The sequence below is a fragment of the Hibiscus syriacus genome, unplaced genomic scaffold (genome assembly GCF_006381635.1).
Source record: "Hibiscus syriacus cultivar Baekdansim isolate YM2019G1 unplaced genomic scaffold, ASM638163v2 tig00111841_pilon, whole genome shotgun sequence".
Lineage (NCBI taxonomy): Eukaryota > Viridiplantae > Streptophyta > Magnoliopsida > Malvales > Malvaceae > Hibiscus > Hibiscus syriacus.
Genome location: NW_024063196.1, coordinates 2,302,128 through 2,322,167, shown reverse-complemented (window position 1 = coordinate 2,322,167; position 20,040 = coordinate 2,302,128).

Sequence of the window (20,040 nt, the reverse complement as noted above, 5' to 3'; positions counted from 1 at the left end):
TCATCTTAAACCTCAAAATCCTCTCCTCTTTATGAACTTCAAGAATCATACTCAATTTTCAAAATGTTCTAATTTCAATTCTATCACTTCATATCTCTTAATTAAACTGATAACAAGTCAAATTTAACTTCAAATTCAACTTATCAACTCTTTTCCGTAAATTCATTTAGAAACTCATTCTCTTTAATCTTTCATAACTTCTTCATCTTTTGATTTTAAGATAACTTAAGATTTCCTTAAGCTTAGTTATCATCTAATGATCAAATCCCAACCTTTAATTCAACAAATAATCAACAAAATAGAAAACTCACCTTTGCCTTGGAGCCTTCACGGGAGGAAGAAGAGGAAGAAGATGAAGAAGGAAGAAGAGTTTGTAGATAACTCTTCCACACTCCACGTGAATCATTCATATAAATGGTGGAAAATATCTTTCTTGCCAAATGACCATTTTGTCCTTTAATTCCTTTGATAATTATTAATAACTTTCAGGAAATATCTCCACATAAATCATTGAACTATTTAATTATTTTACTTTTATCACCAAATCTGAAATTTTACAATTTGGTCACTAATCCGGTATTTTGAGGATGTTACAGTTATGACTGGTCTTTTTCTTGACATATTTTTCCCTATGGTGAAATGTGAACTGAGAAGAAACATCTTAGGAGTGCGATAGAAAGATGGAAAATAGTTATACAACTATTGGGAACGATTCAAGAAACTATGTGCTAGCTGCTCACAACATGGACTATCGAAGAAAACACTCATTCATCACTTCTATGAAGGCCCACTTCCTTTAGAGATGAAGATGATTAACACAGCTAGTGGAGGGGCACTCGTTAATATGACTCCAAATACAGGCAGAAACTTAATCTCTACCATGGTCACCAACTCTCAACAGTTTGGCTTTTCTAGTGAACTCACTTGATGGGTTCATGAGTTAAGTACAATTTCATTAGAAAATAAAAAAGATAAGTTGACTGATATAGTTCAATCTCTTGTTACAGGCAAAATGGGTACTGCTAGACTTTGTGGATTATGCACATTATAGGACCATCCCACATATTGTTATCCGATGCTACAATAAAACTCTATCTCACAAGTTTATGCAATTGGTAATTTTTTGAGACCTCCTCAGAGATCGTATAATCCTAATGCAAATACCTATAATCCGGGGTGGAGATACCATCCAAACCTTAGCTATAGGTAGAAGCTGAGACCTAGTCAGTCGTACCAATTGAAGCATTCTTCACAACAACCATATCAATCGTCGAAATCTTCATTAGAGTCCATCGTCGAGCGGTTAGCTCTGTTTCAGGAGAAATTCCAAATCAAGACTGAAGATCACTTTCAAGAGTTAGATAAACAAATGAATCAATTGGCTCAAGCTGTGAGTTGATTGGAGTCACAAGGAAAGCTACCATCTCAAATCAAGGTGAACCCATGAGAAAATATTAGTGTCATCACCCTTCAGAGTGGCACTGTTATCGCACCAATTCCTAAGGATATTACCACAGAATCCAAAGAAAAAGAAAAAAGATGAGTCTAGATCCAAGAAAGAAGAAATGGAAGATGAAACAAGATCTTAGAAAGAAAAGGAAGAAGTTGACACAAGATCCTAGAGGAAGAAGAAATATGAGTCATAATCTCCTCCCACGCCATCTCCCTATGCGATGCCACCTCATTTCCCCTCGAGGTTAGTAAAATGTGATAAGCAAGCGAGGGATAAATAAATTTTAGACGTTTTTCAAAAAGTGGAGATAAACATACCTTTCCTCAAGGTAATCTGAAAAGTGTCGAGATACACCATATTCTTGAAAGACCTTTTCACAACCAAAATAAAACTCACTGGTAATGAAAAGGTAAACTTAGGTGAGAACATCTAAATTATTTTTCAACGTAAGCTTCAACCAAAGTTAAAGGACCAATATATGTTTGTTATACCCTGTAAAATCGGTAAGGTAAGAATAAAATGTGCTATGTGTGATCTTGATGCCTCTATTAATGTTATGTCACTTTTTGTTTATAACTCACTTTCTGTTGAGCCTTTGAAGGAAACTAGAGTAACGATCCAGCTTGTTGATTGATTTGTCATTTATCCCAAAAGACTTCTTGGAAATGTTTTGGTAAAGGTAAATGACTTAAAATTTTTGGCTGATTTCTATGTGATTGACTTAGAGAATGACTGAATCAACAATTCTTATGAAATTCTTGTTGAATGTTCCTTTCTGAGCACATCATATACAAATTGATGTTAGGAGTGGAATTCTTGCCATGGAATTTGACGGTGAAGTGGTAAAATTTGACATTTATAAGGAAATGAAGCATCATGACTCTGTGGTTAATGTTAGCTTTGTCAATATAATTAAACATTCTTTGAATGAATATATTGAACAATTCTTTTGATGAATTGTACGTGAATTTGAAGGTTAACTGATTTTTCTTTTAACGCAGACTCAGAATTATCAAATGAAAAGCTAGGTAAGAATTTAAATTTGATGTCTTGTCCATCTAAATTTTTTCCATCTATTTTGAAGGCATCAAAGTTGGAATTAAAATTGCTTCCAGAACATTTGAATGAAGGAGATAATTTATCTATTTCGGATAAGCTTCCAGAGTAATTTATATATTTCGGATAAGCTTCCAGAGTTGAAAAAGATCCAAAGTAATGCTTATGAGAATGTTAGAATCTACAACGACAAAATAAAGGAACTTATTGATAGTATAATTTCTCATAAGAAATTTCTTAGTTTGAAAAAGCATATGAAGTGGAGGAAGCATCTTTCACATAACCTGTAGCCTGAATCAGGTCATCGAGTTAACGACATTAAACAAAAATGCTTTAATAGGAGGCAACCCATTTTATTCTTCGTTTGTTTAATTTTTTATTCATTTTCAATTTTATTTGATTATTTATTTTTATTGAGTATTTATTTTATTTTATTTTTTTGAATTTTCAAGTACCCCAAATATTTTTAAATGGATTTATATAGAGTTAGATCCAGTGTTTTCGATTGAACAATAAGTTTTTTTTCAACATCAAGAAGGAAATAATCGCACATACATCTTCAGAATTTCCATCTCACAATCGTGCACATCTATTTAATTCAACCAAAGACAAACACCCCTAGTCGCACCTTTACGCCATCACTCATCTCTCGCCAAAGTCGCGACCGCGGCCGTCACTAGACACAAGGAGTATCTCTTTTCCTCTTTCTATGCTTTAATTTTTTTATATTGGGACAATATGCTTTAACTGATGGGGTAGAGAAAGTTTGCATTGGTTTTCTCTCACTTGTTTATATGCATGAAATTGAGTTGCCTTGGTTAATATGTTAAAAATATCTTATTGCCAATCTCGATTATTACCTTATTTCTTTGATTATCTTATGAATTTTTAATCCCGTTTTTATTAAATTTAGAGTTCATGAAAGTGAATTGGCTTGACTAATGTTTTTCTTTAAAATTATGTTTGATATCCCATGCATTTGTTGATAGACATGTGCCTTGACTCGATGCACATTACACCTTTTCGTGAGATTTGAGCTTAACGAACATACTTTCTACTCTTGCTCATTTGTTTGATTAAGTGTGTGAGATTAATTTTGATATTCTAGAACTTGTGATTAAATGCATATCGAGACTCCATATTGAACTTGATGTTTTAATATAATTAAGGTACCTAGGATTAACCCATTTCTCTACCCAAATTGTCTAACTATTGATATCCATTAGTGAATCAGTTTTGTGCCTCTACCCTTTTCTTTTTTACCTCGTTGTTAACTTGAAGTCTTTTATTTTTTTACCCTCTTTTGTTACCCATGTCAAGACAGAGATAAATTTATTCCACGAACAATAAAAGATATAAAAAAAGAGAAAGAAGAATTATCATTAAAAAATTTTGGTTCGAATAATTGTTCGAACAGAACAAAAAAAAACAACAAAAAATAGGGAAAAAATTCGAAAAAGAGAGAGAGATAAAGAAAGAAAATTTTGGTTGATTACGCTTATTTGCATTTGTTTACCTTATTGATTTCGTGGCTTGAACTTATATATTTTTGCATCTCGTCTTGATAATTTAAACCCAAATTTTGACCTTTTTTGCCCCGTTATAACCTTATTAAAGACTCTTTGATTAAATGCATCTTGTTCATTCTAGTGGTAGAGACTTCGTTTTAGCAATTTCTTTTACCCGAAACACTATGAGAAGCAATGAGTGAATCTTTGTGAGGTATTGAGTCTTGTTACATTGAAAATGATAGATAATTGGGATATCTTTGATTTTACTTAAACTTGTTACTAGTTGTTCCAATTTGCTTAATTGTCACCTTGTTTTCGATAATTGATGTGATCATTAATTCATTTGATATTCTTTGATTTGTTGTGAGATGAAAGATTGGTAATTTGAGATTTCAATGATTGGTTATGTCACACCCTCAGCCCGAATCCGACCTGGATCCGAGTCTGAGGTATCACATTGACTTTTTAAAACATTTACTTGTATAAAATAGTGAGTAATTTAAAAACTATTATAACATATAACTTATTCAAAACGTTTACAGAACTATTCAGAGCTTATACAATTCAAATATTTTAAATGCATGCCAACTAGACTTTTATACCATAAAATACATTTAAATCATCTATTTTCTGATCTGAAACTTTGTAAGGAAAAATGCTGACCTGATTTGAACCTCAACAATCCATAAGCTTGTAAGAACCTGTGTGTGAAACACTCACACGCTAAGTCTATGACTTAGTGAGGCGAATAAATATATAATGTAAACTCTAACTTGTAATCATGCAGGAACAACTATTATTATCATATCATACACATCATATCAAATCGTCTCACTCATATGCTTTTCATATAACAATTACATACATATCATCATTTATGTTTTTATCTTGCTCCTATACTATTATACTTCATATCTCTTATTTCTTATTCATATGATCTCTTACATTTATATTCTATAACTTATAACAAATTCTTATATCATCATATATAAGTCATTTATACTCACTCACATATACATCAACATATATTCATGTAACAGATACAATAACCCATATCATACATATATCATATCATACAATTCATATATATATATATATATATATCACATACATTGATCTCACAATTATCTCTTTATTAGCCCATGTACACATGTGAGAACTATAGATATGTGAGTATATAGAGGTTGTGCACTAATGATGTCACCACAGCTCGTATAAATGCATCGAAGTGCCACATAGAATTGCACCATAGTGCCGCGTAGAAATGCACCGAAGTTCCATATAAGGTTGTCCCTAAGGACCACGTAGAAAATTCCTTAAGAATCATATACATATGCCAAGGATCAAGTATGTGTCTCAAAAGGCCTCACACATATTCCAAAGAATACATATATGTCCCGAAGGACCGCGTAGACCCTCGACTCTTGGCGTGCCAACTATACCCTAGCTCTCATGACACATAACATGGGCATCATCATTTATGTCATTTCACATTTTCACATAAACACGTAGTTCACTTTCACATAGCACGTAGATTATGTCACATAAGTTGAATCATATATACGTATAAACACATAGATCACTTTCACATATCATGTAACACATATCCACTTTCCATACTATTTCACATTTCTTGTCACATTGCTTATATGTTATTTTTATGTCTTATCACATATATATATCATCTTTCCTATACTTGTATTCACATCATTTATATTCATCTTCTCATAATCTCATATGTCCTGATTAATAGCTTATATCATATATGTATAAAATAACTTATATCATATCATATAGCTTATACCTCATTCTATGATATTCACCTAGATCATATCATCTTTGTCATACTCATAAACATATAACTCAGACACTCATAAGAAACACATATTCATGTTCATACTTCATGCACAATACTACAGAAAATAGACTTGTCGCAAGTCTTATTTCCCATTAAACATAATATATAAAATAATGCACACTCACCTTGGCCTCACTAAGTTCCAATCCAGTTTTATAATTTGCTCTCTTGCGATCGAATAATAACTTGATAATCGTTCTGGGACTTGTTCCTGGTCGATATCTATGTAATCATTCATTGATACATATTAGTATCCAATTGATATACACTAATCTATCATTTCTTAGACCAAAAGAAATGTCTATTTCAATTTCCCCTTGAAGTGCATCGATGCATTCTTTAACATGTGCATCGATGCACTACCCATGCATCGATACACAAATTACCTTCGATGTTTTCATTTTAAAGGGATGCACTGATGCACTCCTTATGCATCGATGCACCAATTGCATTCGATGTTTCTTCTTTAAAGAGTGCATCGATACACCTTGCCCAGAATTTGCATTTTCCATTTAATTCAACTCAAATGCTTCATATTTCATCCCCTTTCAAATTCCTAACTTATATATACATTTTAAACTCATTTATATTCATTTACCTCTTCTTGAACCTTAATATCCTCTCATCTTTGTTAACTTCAAGAATCATACCATATTTTCAACATGTTTTAAAACTCATTTTATCACTTCATATCTCTTAATTTAACCCTTGACAAGTCAAATTCAACTTCAAAAACTATTAACTCCTTCTATTTCACTAATTCACTTAAAAACTCTTCATATTTGATCCTTCATAACTCATCCATTTTGAAGTTTCAATATACTTTAATCTCTAAATAATATTTCTTAGCACCCCAAGAATAAAAACTAAGCTTGAAACTTAAGAATTAACCAACTGAAATTAAGCTTACCTTTGCTTGATGTTGGGATTTTCGGAAGCTCGAATCGACAACTGGAACGGTTTGTAAAGAGGGGTCGGAACGGTTTTTTGTTTAGGGAGTAAGGAGATTGAAAGATAGAGAATTGCACATCGATTTATAGTGGTTTGACTTTCTCAACCAAAGTCTACGTCTACTACCTTAGCTCCTCACCAAGGATTTTCCAACAAATTCACTAATTTGTTCTTTCTTTTGAAGATAAAGAGTAACCTTACAAACTCCCTAGTTTTTTCGGGCTAAACTAGAACCTTTCCCTAGCTTTTACACGGGCTATGCTAGAACCTTTCCCCTTTACAAAAGGATAAAAGAAGTAAACAAATAAACCTCTCTAAGGTAGGTGTTTACAAGATTAAGCTCACAAGAACAAAATATTTACTAGAGAAAGATGAAATAAGATTGAAAAACTCTTCTCTTGTGTTTGATTCCTTGGATAGTTGTTATCTTGCTTCTCCAAGTGTCCTTAGCTTGTATTTATATCTTGGAATGTGTTTGATGTTGTATATAGCCGTTGGGGATGCTTTGGAGCCATTTGGGGATGATTTTTCTACTTAAAAAGGCTGCCCATAATATGGTGCATCGGTGCACTATCATGGTGCATCGATACCCCTTCATTAAATTCAAATAAACTAGTCGTTGTAGCCTTCGTGCATGGATGCACAACAGGATGCATCGATGCACAGAAGGATGCATCGATGCACTAATTGCATTCGGTGTTTGAGTGCATGGATGCACTGCATGGTGCATCGATGCACTAGTGCAGGTGCATGGATGCACTGCATGGATGCATGAATGCACTGCAGGGGTCCATGGATGGACTTTGACACCCTTTAGCATTTTGGCTCAAATCCGAATTTAATGAACTTTGAATTATTTTTAAAAACCTTTTAAAACTTTGAATAAATTCAATTAAGTCCAAAAACATTTTGTAAATTCAATTCAAGTCCAAAAATCATTTTGCATTAAATTGTTATATCAAAACATAATTCAACAATCTCCCCCTTTTTGATATAACAAAACATTTGAAAAATTATTTTTGGCAAAACTCCCCCTTAATAAATTGTTTAATGAAAAAGATATCAATTGTTAACAATTGTTGGAAAATATATGAAAATGTTAAGCTCTCCCATTTTCATTTAGAAATTGAATTTTTCAAACCAAACTTCTTCCCCTTTTTGTTATATAAAAAATAATTCGATCTTTGAAGTTCAAAATAACTTTGGAGAGTAAGTGGTAAATTTGACATTTAAAAATCATTTGAAAAATCAAAGCTCCCCCTCAGTAAATGCATTCCAATCAAAATTTAGCTTTAAGAACTTGACACTTAAAAAGAAATTGAATTTCTACAAAGAATAACAAATGTGTTAGTAGGACATGAAATTCAATATATCGAAGACTAAAATACTTTATACAATACCGATTGTTGAAATTTGATATCAATACCATTTGTTAAAATTAAGTGCATATGCATAAAGTTTTCTAAAAATGTTATGCATTTTTGAAAATTTTGATATCAATTATTAGAGAGATATCCTTTTCATTTAAACCACATGCATAAACATTCAAATTTAGGTCAAAAATTTAAAATTTGTAAAATCAAAGTTTTTTTTTAAAAAATTGATATCAATTATTAGAGAGATATCATTTGCATTAAAACCAATTTTGACCAAAATTTTATTATGATGAACTAAAAATTTTGAAAAAATTACTAAAACTTTAAAATTGTTCATCATACCAATTGTTTTCAACATACATGAGATTAAAACAAAACATAATCATTTAATATCACAACTCATGCATGCTTAAAATCAAATGAGCAACCAAATAACCAAAATTAAATCATTAAGCTTAGAGGTTACCCATTCCTTTTTATGTGTGGCTAGAACATCTTGAATATCATCATTTTCATCACAATTCCTTCCATACACCTACAAGAGACATTTAAGTAGATTTTGGTATCCAAATTGCTTTGGATCCTTGAACGTTAGTTACAATGCCCCTTGTTCCTTTCGGAACCCACACTTGTCTAATTCTAAAACGTTTTCCTTTCTTTAAAGGACAATTATGTTCCAAATGACCATAAAAATGACAATGTGAGCATTTTTTTCATTTTTAAACATAATAGGTTATTTTTAGAAATTAATTCTTTTTCTTTTGTTAAGCCTTCAAGCTTAACTCCTAACTCAAAATTTTCTTTTTCTAAATCATTTATTTTGATTTTTGAAAGCTCTAAATTATTTTTCAAAATTTCATTTTGATTTTCAAAATCAACTTTTCTTTCAAAATCAAATTATCTTTAATTTTGAGTTTTGAAATTAATTTTGTATATTTGGAATTCATGGTCTCAAATACCAAATACAACATATTATAAGCATCTTGTAACTCATCAAAAGTAAATGAAATAAATTCATTTAGTTAGAAGATACCTCGAATTCTTCTTGAGTGTTCATGAGGCATAGGTTGACTACTTCATCTTCATCATTGGAATCATCTTCATCACTCCAAGATGCAACAAATGCCTTCTTCCCCTTTTTCTTTAGAATGGGACATTCATACTTGACATGCCCCTTTCTTTGACAATTGAAACATATCGGGGGACTCTTCTTCTTGGTTGATTCATGTTTCACTTCCTTGGAAATCATGAATCTCTTGAGTTCCTTCAAGAGCTTGACCATCTATTTTCTTGTTCATCGTCGTCTTCATCCACCTCATCACTTGAATCTTGATAGCTTTCATTGGTGGATTTGAAGGCAATGCCTACCTCCTTCTTCTTCTTGTTTTTCTTCTCTTCCCTTTCTTCATCTTCCTTCACCATCATCTCATGAGTGAGAAGAGAACCAATTAGCTCGTCGAGAGTGAGAGACTTTAAGTTTCTTGCTTTGATAATGGATGTCTTCTTCGATTGCCACTCCTTTGGAAGAGAGTATATCATCTTCCTCACAAGCTTGTCATTAGGGATTACTTCTCCATATCCCTTGAGACTATTGACAATCACAGAAATTCTATCCGTCATAGCTTTGATGTCTTCATCGGGTTTCATCTTGAAGTTCTCGTAGCTATGGTTGAGAAGACTTTTCTTTTGATTCCCTCACTTCGTCGGTTCCTTCATGAGTGACTTGGAGCTTATCCCAAATCTCTTTGGCATTGGAACAAGATGAGATTCTTCCATATTCATTTGGGCCTAAAGCACATAATAGAATATGTATAGCCTTAGAGTTAAGTTGAAAATTTTTCTGCTCTTCTCTACTCTAATCGTTATACTTACCGGGTGGAGAAGAGTAACCGTCCATGATTGAGTTCCAAGCTCCTAGATTGTAGGATTTAATAAAGTATATCATCTTATTCTTCCAATGTGCATAATTTGCTCCATTGAAGAAGGGTGGCTTGTTGACCGGTTGTGAATCCATAATAGGATATTCTTCAAGATATTAAGCACCAGAGGAAAAAGTCATTTCTTTTTCGGTTGCGTCGGAAATTGGTAGAGCTTCTTCGAGGATCGTCTCAAGGTGGTTAAACCTTCTTAATGAGTTAGGATCTGATACCAATTGTTGGGATTTTCGGAAGCTCGAATCGACAACCGGAACGGTTTGCAAAGAGGGGTCGGAATGATTTTGTGTTTAGGGAGTAAGGAGATTGAAAGATAGAGAATTGCGACAGCGATTTATAGTGGTTCGACTTTCTCAACCAAAGTCTACATCCACTACCTTAGCTCCTCAGCAAGGATTTTCCAACAAATTCACTAATTTGTTCTTTCTTTTGAGGATAAAGAGTAACCTTACAAACTCCCTAGTTTTTCCGGGCTAAACTAGAACCTTTCCCTAGCTTTTACACGGGCTAAGCTAGAACATTTCCCCTTTACAAAAGGATAAAAGAAGTAAACAAATAAACCCTCTCTAAGGTAGGTGTTTACAAGATTGAGCTCACAAGAACAAAATATTTACAAGAGAAAGATGAAATAAGATTGAAAAACTCTTCTCTTGTGTTTGATTGCTTGGATAGTTGTTCTCATGCTTCTCCAAGTGTCCTTAGCTTGTATTTATAGCTTGGAATGTGTTTGATGTTGTATATAGCCGTTGGGGATGTTTTGGAGCCATTTGGGGATGATTTTTCTACTCAAAAAGACTGCCCATAATATAGTGCATCGGTGCACTATCATGGTGCATCGATACCCCTTCATTAAATTCAAATAAACTAGCCGTTGTAGCCTTCGTGCATGGATGCACAGCAGGATGCATCGATGCACAACCTTGATGCATCGATGCACAGAAGGATGCATCGATGCACTAATTGCATTCAGTGTTTGAGTGCATGGATGCACTGCATGGTGCATCGATGCACTAGTGCAGGTGTATGGATGCACTGCATGGATGCATGGATGCACTACAGGGGGTGCATGGATGCACTTTGACACCCTTTAGCATTTTGGCTCAAATCTAAATTTAATGGACTTTGAACTATTTTAGAAACCTTTTAAAACTTTGAATAAATTCAATTAAGTCCAAAAACATTTTGTAAATTCAATTCAAGTCCAAAAACCATTTTGCCTTAAATTGTTATATCAAAACATAATTCAACACTTGAGCTCTCACGTGGAGGAGGAAGAAGAAGGGAGAAGAGTTTTTCAGATAACTCTCCCCACAAGCTTATCTTTTAATAAAGAGATATGATAATTATCTTTAAATAACAAAGACCATTTTGCCCTTAATCTCCTTTAATAATTACTAATAACTTTCAGGAATTATCTCCACATAAATCATTGAACTATTCAACTTTTCTACTTTTATTCCCAAATTCCTAAATTTTACAATTTAGTCACTAACCCGGTATTGAGGATGTTACAAATCTCTCCTCCTTTTAAGAAAATTTGTCCTCGAATTTTCATTGTACATACCAATAAGAACATATCTTTTAATGTTCTTATGTTGCTTTCACAACTTTATCCCATCTTTATAACTTTAATAATCAGTTTTACTTAAACAGAACCTTATTCTTCACCATCTCTTACACTTATAGTTTTCTTCCTCAAAGCTCTCTTTAAAACTTTAAATACTCTTCTCTTTGTCTTCATCATATCTATATAATTCAAATACATAACCATATTCACATCCATATCATACTTAATTAACTCACTTTATCTTTTCTTCCAATCTTTTTAACTTTATTACCTTTACTCTTATGGCTAGTCAATAACAAATGTTCAATCTAGAGCACAAGCCCTAATTAACCAATCATATACCTCCAACCTTTCATAATTTCTTAATTCTTATATGTACTTTAAGGTACATGATCTTTTCATATTACTTTATACTTCTCTTTCAATTCTTACTTTCCCTCAAACATAAGAATCGTTATTTCCTTCACTATATCACATTCATATGATCAATACATTTTTCATCGTGTAATCTTGTTAGCCAACACTAACTCTTTCTTCTAGAGTACAAACCCTTATTATTTCCACACTCTTGTTTATACACAGTACTACCTCTTTGTTTCATATCCATAACTCTGATTTCATTCATCTATAAACGTATCAGTGATGCACTTATTCTTGAATCCTTTTTCAAATTCTAACCACATCACTTGATCTTTTAACGTTCTTATGGTGACATTTGTTCACCATATTCTATATTATCCACGTAATAACGAACTTCTCAATTTAATTTCTACACTTTGCAGAAATGAACACCTTCTAGCATTATCTTAATATCATTTATTCAAAGGTCTGTAACAATAGAACCTTCCTCAAATTCACCCTTGAGCTCGGGTGCTCATAACCCTTTTAACTATTTCTATACATTCATTCTATGAGTTAACGAAGTATATAATTGAAAACACATTGGAACATCTTTCAACATCATGATTCATTCACTAATCATATACATGCATTCCCTGAGGTTTTCGCTCTTCTCCCTGCCTGGCCAGGGCAGGTGAATGGTATTACCTTTAGGTCTATCGCTTTGTGCTTCACTTTGGAAGCTCTCATAGATTCATGTGCTCATATCATTTCTTCTATCACATATCACGTGTGCATATGATCATCCAATTCATATCATATAACATATATCATTTGAATATGTTCACATATCTTCTATCATATCATATAAACATATATATCTCATAAATCATTCTCAAGTATTCACTTATCTTATATAACATAACAATTTAACTTATTAACAATATAGCACACTCCTTACCCTATCAGATCAGAAAATTGTTCACTTTGTGTTGGCATGTGTACTTTTTAAAACATTTTTTGACTTCGTTTTTAGCCTAGAATAGGCTAAACCGTGGCTCTGATACCATTAAATGTAACACCCCAACCTAAATCAGAATTGGATCCGAGTCTGAGGTATCACATTGACTTTTTAAAACATTTACTTGTATAAAATAGTGAGTAATGTAAAAACTTTTATAGCATATAACTTATTCAAAACGTTTACATAACTATTCAGAGCTTATACAATTCAAATCTTTTAAATACATGCCAACTAGACTTTTATACCATAAAATACATTTAAATCATCTATTTTCTGATCTGAAACTTTGTAAGGAAAAATGCTGACATGACTTGCACCTCAACAATCCATAAGCTTGTAAGAACCTGCGTGTGAAACACTCACACACTAAGTCTATGACTTAGTGAGTCGAATAAATATATAATGTAAACTCTAACTTGTAATCATGCAGGAACAACTATTATTATCATATAATACACATCATATCAAATCATCTCACTCATATGCTTTTCATATAAAAATTACATACATATCATCATTTATGTTTCTATCTTGCTCCTATACTATTATACTTCATATCTCTTATTTCTTATTCATATGATCTCTTACATTCATATTCTATAACTTATTACAAATTCTTATATAATCATATATAAGTCATTTATACTCACTCACATATACATCAACATATATTCATGTAACAGATACAATAACTCATATCACACATATATCATATTATGCAATTCATATACGTATATCACATACATTGATTTCACAATTATCTCTTTATTAGCCCATGTACACATGTGAGAACTATAGATATGTGAGTCCATAGAGGTTATGCACTAATGCTGTCACCACATCTCGTATAAATGCACCAAAGTGCCACGAAGAATTGCACCATAGTGCCGCGTAGAAATGCACCGAAGTGCCATATAAGGTTGTCCCTAAGGACCACGTAGAAAATTCCTTAAGAATCATATACATATGCCAAGGATCAAGTATGTGTCTCAAAAGACCTCACACAAGTTCCAAACAATACATATATGTTCCGAAGGACTGCGTAGACCCTCGACTCTTGGCATGCCAACTATACCCTAGCTCTCATGAAACATAACATGGGCATCATCATTTATGTCATTTTACATTTTCCCATAAACACATAGTTCACTTTCACATAGCACGTAGATTATGTCATATAAGTTGAATCACATATACGTATAAACATGTAGATCACTTTCACATATCACGTAGCACATATCCATTTTTCATACTATTTCACATTTCTTGTCACGTTGCTTATATCTTATTTTTATGTCTTATCATATATATATATATCATCTTTCCTATACTTGTATTCACATCATTTATATTCTCCTTCTCATAATCTCATATTTCCTGATTAATAGCTTATATCATATATATATAAAAGAACTTATATCATATCATATAGCTTATACCTCATTCTATGATATTCACCTAGATCATATCATCTCTGTCATACTCATAAACATATAAACTCAGACACTCATAACAAATACATGTTCATGTTCATAATTCATGCACAATACTACAGAAAATTGACTTGTCGCAAGTCTTATTTCCCATTAAACATCATATATAAAATAATGCGCACTCACCTTGGCCTCACTAAGTTCCAATCCAGTTTTATAATTTCCTCTCTTGCGATCGAATCATAACTTGATAATCGTTTCGAGACTTGTTCATGGTCGATATCTATGTAATCATACATTGATACATATTAGTATCCAATTGATATACACTAATCTATCATTTCTTAGACCAAAAGAAATGTCTATATCAATTTCTCCTTAAAGTGCATCGATGCATTCTTTAACATGTGCATCGATGCACTACCCATGCATCGATACACAAATTACCTTCGATGTTTTCATTTTAAAGGGATGCATTGATGCACTCCTTATGCATCGATGCACTAATTACATTCGATGTTTCTTCTTTAAAGAGTGCATCGATACACCTTGCCCAGAATTTGCATTTTATGCCCGAAAATCCATTTAATTCAACTCAAATGCTTCATATTTCATCCCCTTTCAAATTCATAACTTATATATACATGTTTAAACTCATTTATATTCATTTACCTCTTCTTGAACCTTAATATCATCTCCTCTTTGTTAACTTCAAGAATCATACCAGATTTTCAACATATTTTAAAACTCATTTTATCACTTCATATCTCTTAATTTAGCCCTTGAAAAGTCAAATTCAACTTCAAAATCTATTAACTCCTTCTATTTCACTAATTCACTTAAAAACTCTTCATATTTGATCCTTCATAACTCATCCATTTTGAAGTTTCAACATACTTTAATCTCTAAATAATGTTTCTTAGAACCCCAAGAACAAAAAAATAAGCTTGAAACTTAAGAATTAACCAACTGAAATTAAGCTTACCTTTGCTTGAGCTCTCACGTGGAGGAGGAAGAAGAAGGGAGAAGAGTTTTCCAGATAACTCTCCCCACAAGCTTATCTCTTAATAAAGAGATAAGATAATTATCTTTAGATAACAAATACCATTTTGCCTTTAATCTCCTTTAATAATTACTAATAACTTTCAGGAAATATCTCCACATAAATCATTGAACTATTCAACTTTTCTACTTTTATTCCCAAATTCCTAAATTTTACAATTTAGTCACTAACCCGGAATTGAGGATGTTACAGGTTAAGGCATAGTTGAGGACAGGTATTGAATAAGTGAGGAAGAATTTGTTGAGTGTTTTATTTTGTTATTATTTTTTTGTTAATTGCTCCGTGTTATCTCTTTGATATTATTGATTTGAGTGGTTTATGTTCAATTATGTGTAGCTTTCTATTTTTCAGCAAGCATCATTTAAAGGGCAAATTCTGTAGATTTTTTTATTTTCTGGAATCAAGGTTGGACACATAAACATGACTTTAGGCATGACGATGTCAATGTGGCAGAATCTGCAGTCCAGTCAGCAACAACTTTTAGAAGGTGACCCAGTCACTAGAATCAAGAAAAAAGGATAGACGGACAAAAACTTTTTAAGACTTAAGAATTGTAATTGAATTTAAATGTTTGAGAATTATTTTTTTAATTAGGAATTATCTCTCTATTATTTAGGATTTTAGATTTCTATTAGTTAGAATTTAAGTATTTGAATGTTCTTAGGATTATCTTTAGGTGTTTTATTTTCTTTAGGTTATCTCAAGCTAAAAATGCCCATTAAGGTGAAACTTGACAGACGTATTGCTTTTGGCTTTTATTTACTTTGTGATTTTTAGTCTTATAAAGGTTATTTTCTTCTTCATCTCTGTTTATTTTCTTTACTTTCTTCTACATACTAAGTATGATTTCTATAATGCTTAGCTAATTTTCCATTTACCTGATAGTTAAGCGACGACTCAATTCGTTTCTTGAAAATTGAAGAGCACTTCATACCTTCGAATATCTTTCTTGATTTTTCTGCAAACTTGGATTGGGAATCGACCTCTCTTTTGTATATCTTGACACCTTCAATTCAAAAAATGCGTATTGGTTTGATCGATGTTTTGATTTACCGTTGGGAAGAATATTTGACTTGTAGCAAATTCAACTTCCTAAGATATTGTTTAAAACTTAAAGAGTCACTGTATGTAAATAAACAAAAAGTGAATGATTATTGTTATTTTCCAAATAATAATCCTTATACCTTTCTATATATCTCATTTCCCTTGTTGATCTTTGAACTACTAGAGCTTCTTCTCTTTTATTTACATCTAACACAAAATTTTCTATTAAAGCTTGTGTAGGAGGTGGTGGTGGTGGTGGTTGATTATCCATCACATCATCTTGAGTGTTAAAGTAAATGTTGAATTTATTTTTATATAACAAATTGAGGGAGAAATATTTTTGGACTTAATTAAATTTATTCAAAATTTTCAAAAATAATTCAAAGTCCGTAAAACTTGAATTTGAATACAAATAGTTTTTTAGGAAAGTAGTATCGATAAAGTTCTTATAGTATCAGTACTGCATAAACATTACTGATACAATTCTTGCAGTACTGATACCAAAGGTAATAGAAGTATTTATACTTCTATGGAAGTACCGATACTACCTATTATTTACCAAAATGTTCAAATTCTAGTAAGCAAAATTGGTATCGATACTTTAGGAGTACCGATACAAATTTACACAATAGTATCAATACCATGAAACCCTAGTATTGATACTGGTCAAGCCCAACTATCAATAATGACTAGTTTATTTAAATATTACAAATAAACTATCGATACTACAAGCCTAAATACTAAAACTTCATGTTTTGGTTGTTTTATTTATAGAAATTTAATCCTCAACAACTCCATACCCAAATTTTCAAAAGCTCAATTCACCCCCTCTTAACAAAATTTTCGATTGTTCATAGAGCCTAAAAAATTCCAATAATACAGAAAAAGTCGTACAAATTTCTTTTAGGGCATTCCAATACCAAGTACTTTGTTCATCAAACTCCACATCTCTGTTGATAATCACCTTCTTTGTATCTGAAGGGAATAACATATATCTTTTTGAATTTAAGTCATGACCAATAAAGACATATATCTTACTTCTGTCATCAAGCTTGGATCTCTCTTGTTCAAGAATCTGAGCATATGAGATACTCCCAAAGACTGACAAATGTGAGACACCGGGCTTCTTTTCGCTCTAAATTTTTTAAGGTATTTTATCCTTCAAACTCTTGGTGAAGCATCTATTGAAAAGATAAATTACACAAGAAACGACTTCTGCCCAAAATTCATTAGACATTTGTTTACTTTTCAACATATTTCTAACCATATTTCACTACTAGAAAAAACCCCTTTAATGACGCACAATGCGCGTCATCTATGGGTGCAGATGACACACAAATTCACGTCATTGAAGCCACCGACATAAATATCAGATGACGCGCAATTGTGTGTCACAAATCTATGACGCACATTTATGACACGTATTTATGACGCTCATTTATGACGCGCATTTATGACGCTCATTGCGCGTCATTGAAGCCCCCGTCATAAATTAAGATGACACATATTTGTGTGTCATAAATTTATGACACGCATTTATGACTTACATTGCTTGTCATTGAAGCCCCCGTCATAAATGAAGATAACACACATTCGTGTGTCGTGATTGTATTTCGTAAATTATATATATATATATATATATATATATATATATAGATGACAATTAATCAAACTAAATCACATTTAATGCCTCATAATACAAAATATATATATCATATTATATATAAGCAATCCATTTGCATACAATATATTCACATTAAGTTATCAAAAATATTGTAATCATATGTCAATACAAAATATCACGGCATAATAAAGTTCTACTAATATGTCCTCGCCATCCGGGCGTGTACACAAGAAATCATCATCAAGTTCTACTAAAGGGGAGTCTTGTGAAAAATCAAAAGTAGCATGGTATTCCAACATATCATCAGTTTCACCATTTGCTCTATACTTGTACTCTTATATGGTGTGAAGACGACAAAAGACAAATTCACACCTTTTCTACCTAGCAAAAAGAACACAACTTGGAAGATTCATTGCATACTATTAAGTCTGTTAACTAGTTAAGATTCTGCAAAACTTTGATAAGTTAGAGAACAACTAAGTGCAATACAATTCTCCCAAGTTTCAATTCATACCTTCTGCATATCTGATCCAATGAAGTGTGGTAATGATCAAACAGTAGCCAAATACTATATACAAGCTTCCAGTGCTTCTGCAACTTGTATTTCAGAAGATGCAAAAGAAGGCTTAAATGGTACAATTACGTCAGAAGGAATAATATTAGATTTCCCCTCTGAGCAGACAATATAGAATCTCTCAGGTAAAATTGTCACTTTAATTGAAAATAATTGTAACAATTAAACCTAGTTGCAATATATAGAACAAACACATTTCTAATATGCACATTAAACTTCTGAAAACACCTTCCTTGGTCCAGTATATTTATGCACAAACATGTACTCATGTTTCAACAAACCATGTGACAGTTTACTTTTTGAAACTCTATCATATTTTTTTAGCAACTTTATATTCTCAATTCCAATGAAGTTGAGGCTTCCTGATTCTAGTTGTGTTTCATCAACCATCAAGTGTGAGCCCGCAGGTAAATGAAGAACTCCAGGAATCAATATGCAATACAACGTGAAGTTATTTAGAAAGAAAAGGCTGAAGGTTCCAAGCTACTTTCTTAATGCTTACAGACATTAACGTCCCCTATTTGCAGGGATACGATTAAGGATACATGTTTGTTTAATAATCCTTTTTGGGGCAAGAGAGGCAGTGTTTAGATATTCCAGTGTGAGAGACATGCAATTAGTGAAAGGTAGCAAGGTTTTGAAAGTTTGACTAAGTCGAGTGCCAAAAACATATGCACTTTCTTTGTTTAAACCTATTAGGTTTAGTAACAGTTTCCCGACAACAACATCGTCTACTCGAGTGTGAACCTGTCGATCAGTTTCATACAATCAAAGATAGGAGTTGAAAGGAAGAGTTGAAATGAAACATGAAATAATTTTACTTTAATGGGGAAGATTTAACAGACAAAATTCAAGTGAATAGGACAAGAAACTGCCACCCAGCATAATCTCAAGAAAATAAGATGATAGTTGTGGTGGAAAACATTACCTTGGACAGAAGATGCAACAAAATGAAATGAGCAGATACATCGTCATTTTTTAGAACCGCTATAAGATCCCCGAACAGAGCTTCCCTTATCTCTTTCACCAAATGTGGGTTTGGCAGGAAGAACAAAGATTACAAGGAAGAAATATGAGAAGCATAACAGAAACCTCACTAGACAATAGAAGTATTGAACTGAAAACTAGTCAGCCTAAGAAAGAAAAATGCAGAGCAATCCATAAATATCTCCTGTAGAGATCCTGCTCTCTATTTCCACAAAAATAAGGCGAAAACATAAAAATTTAATCAAA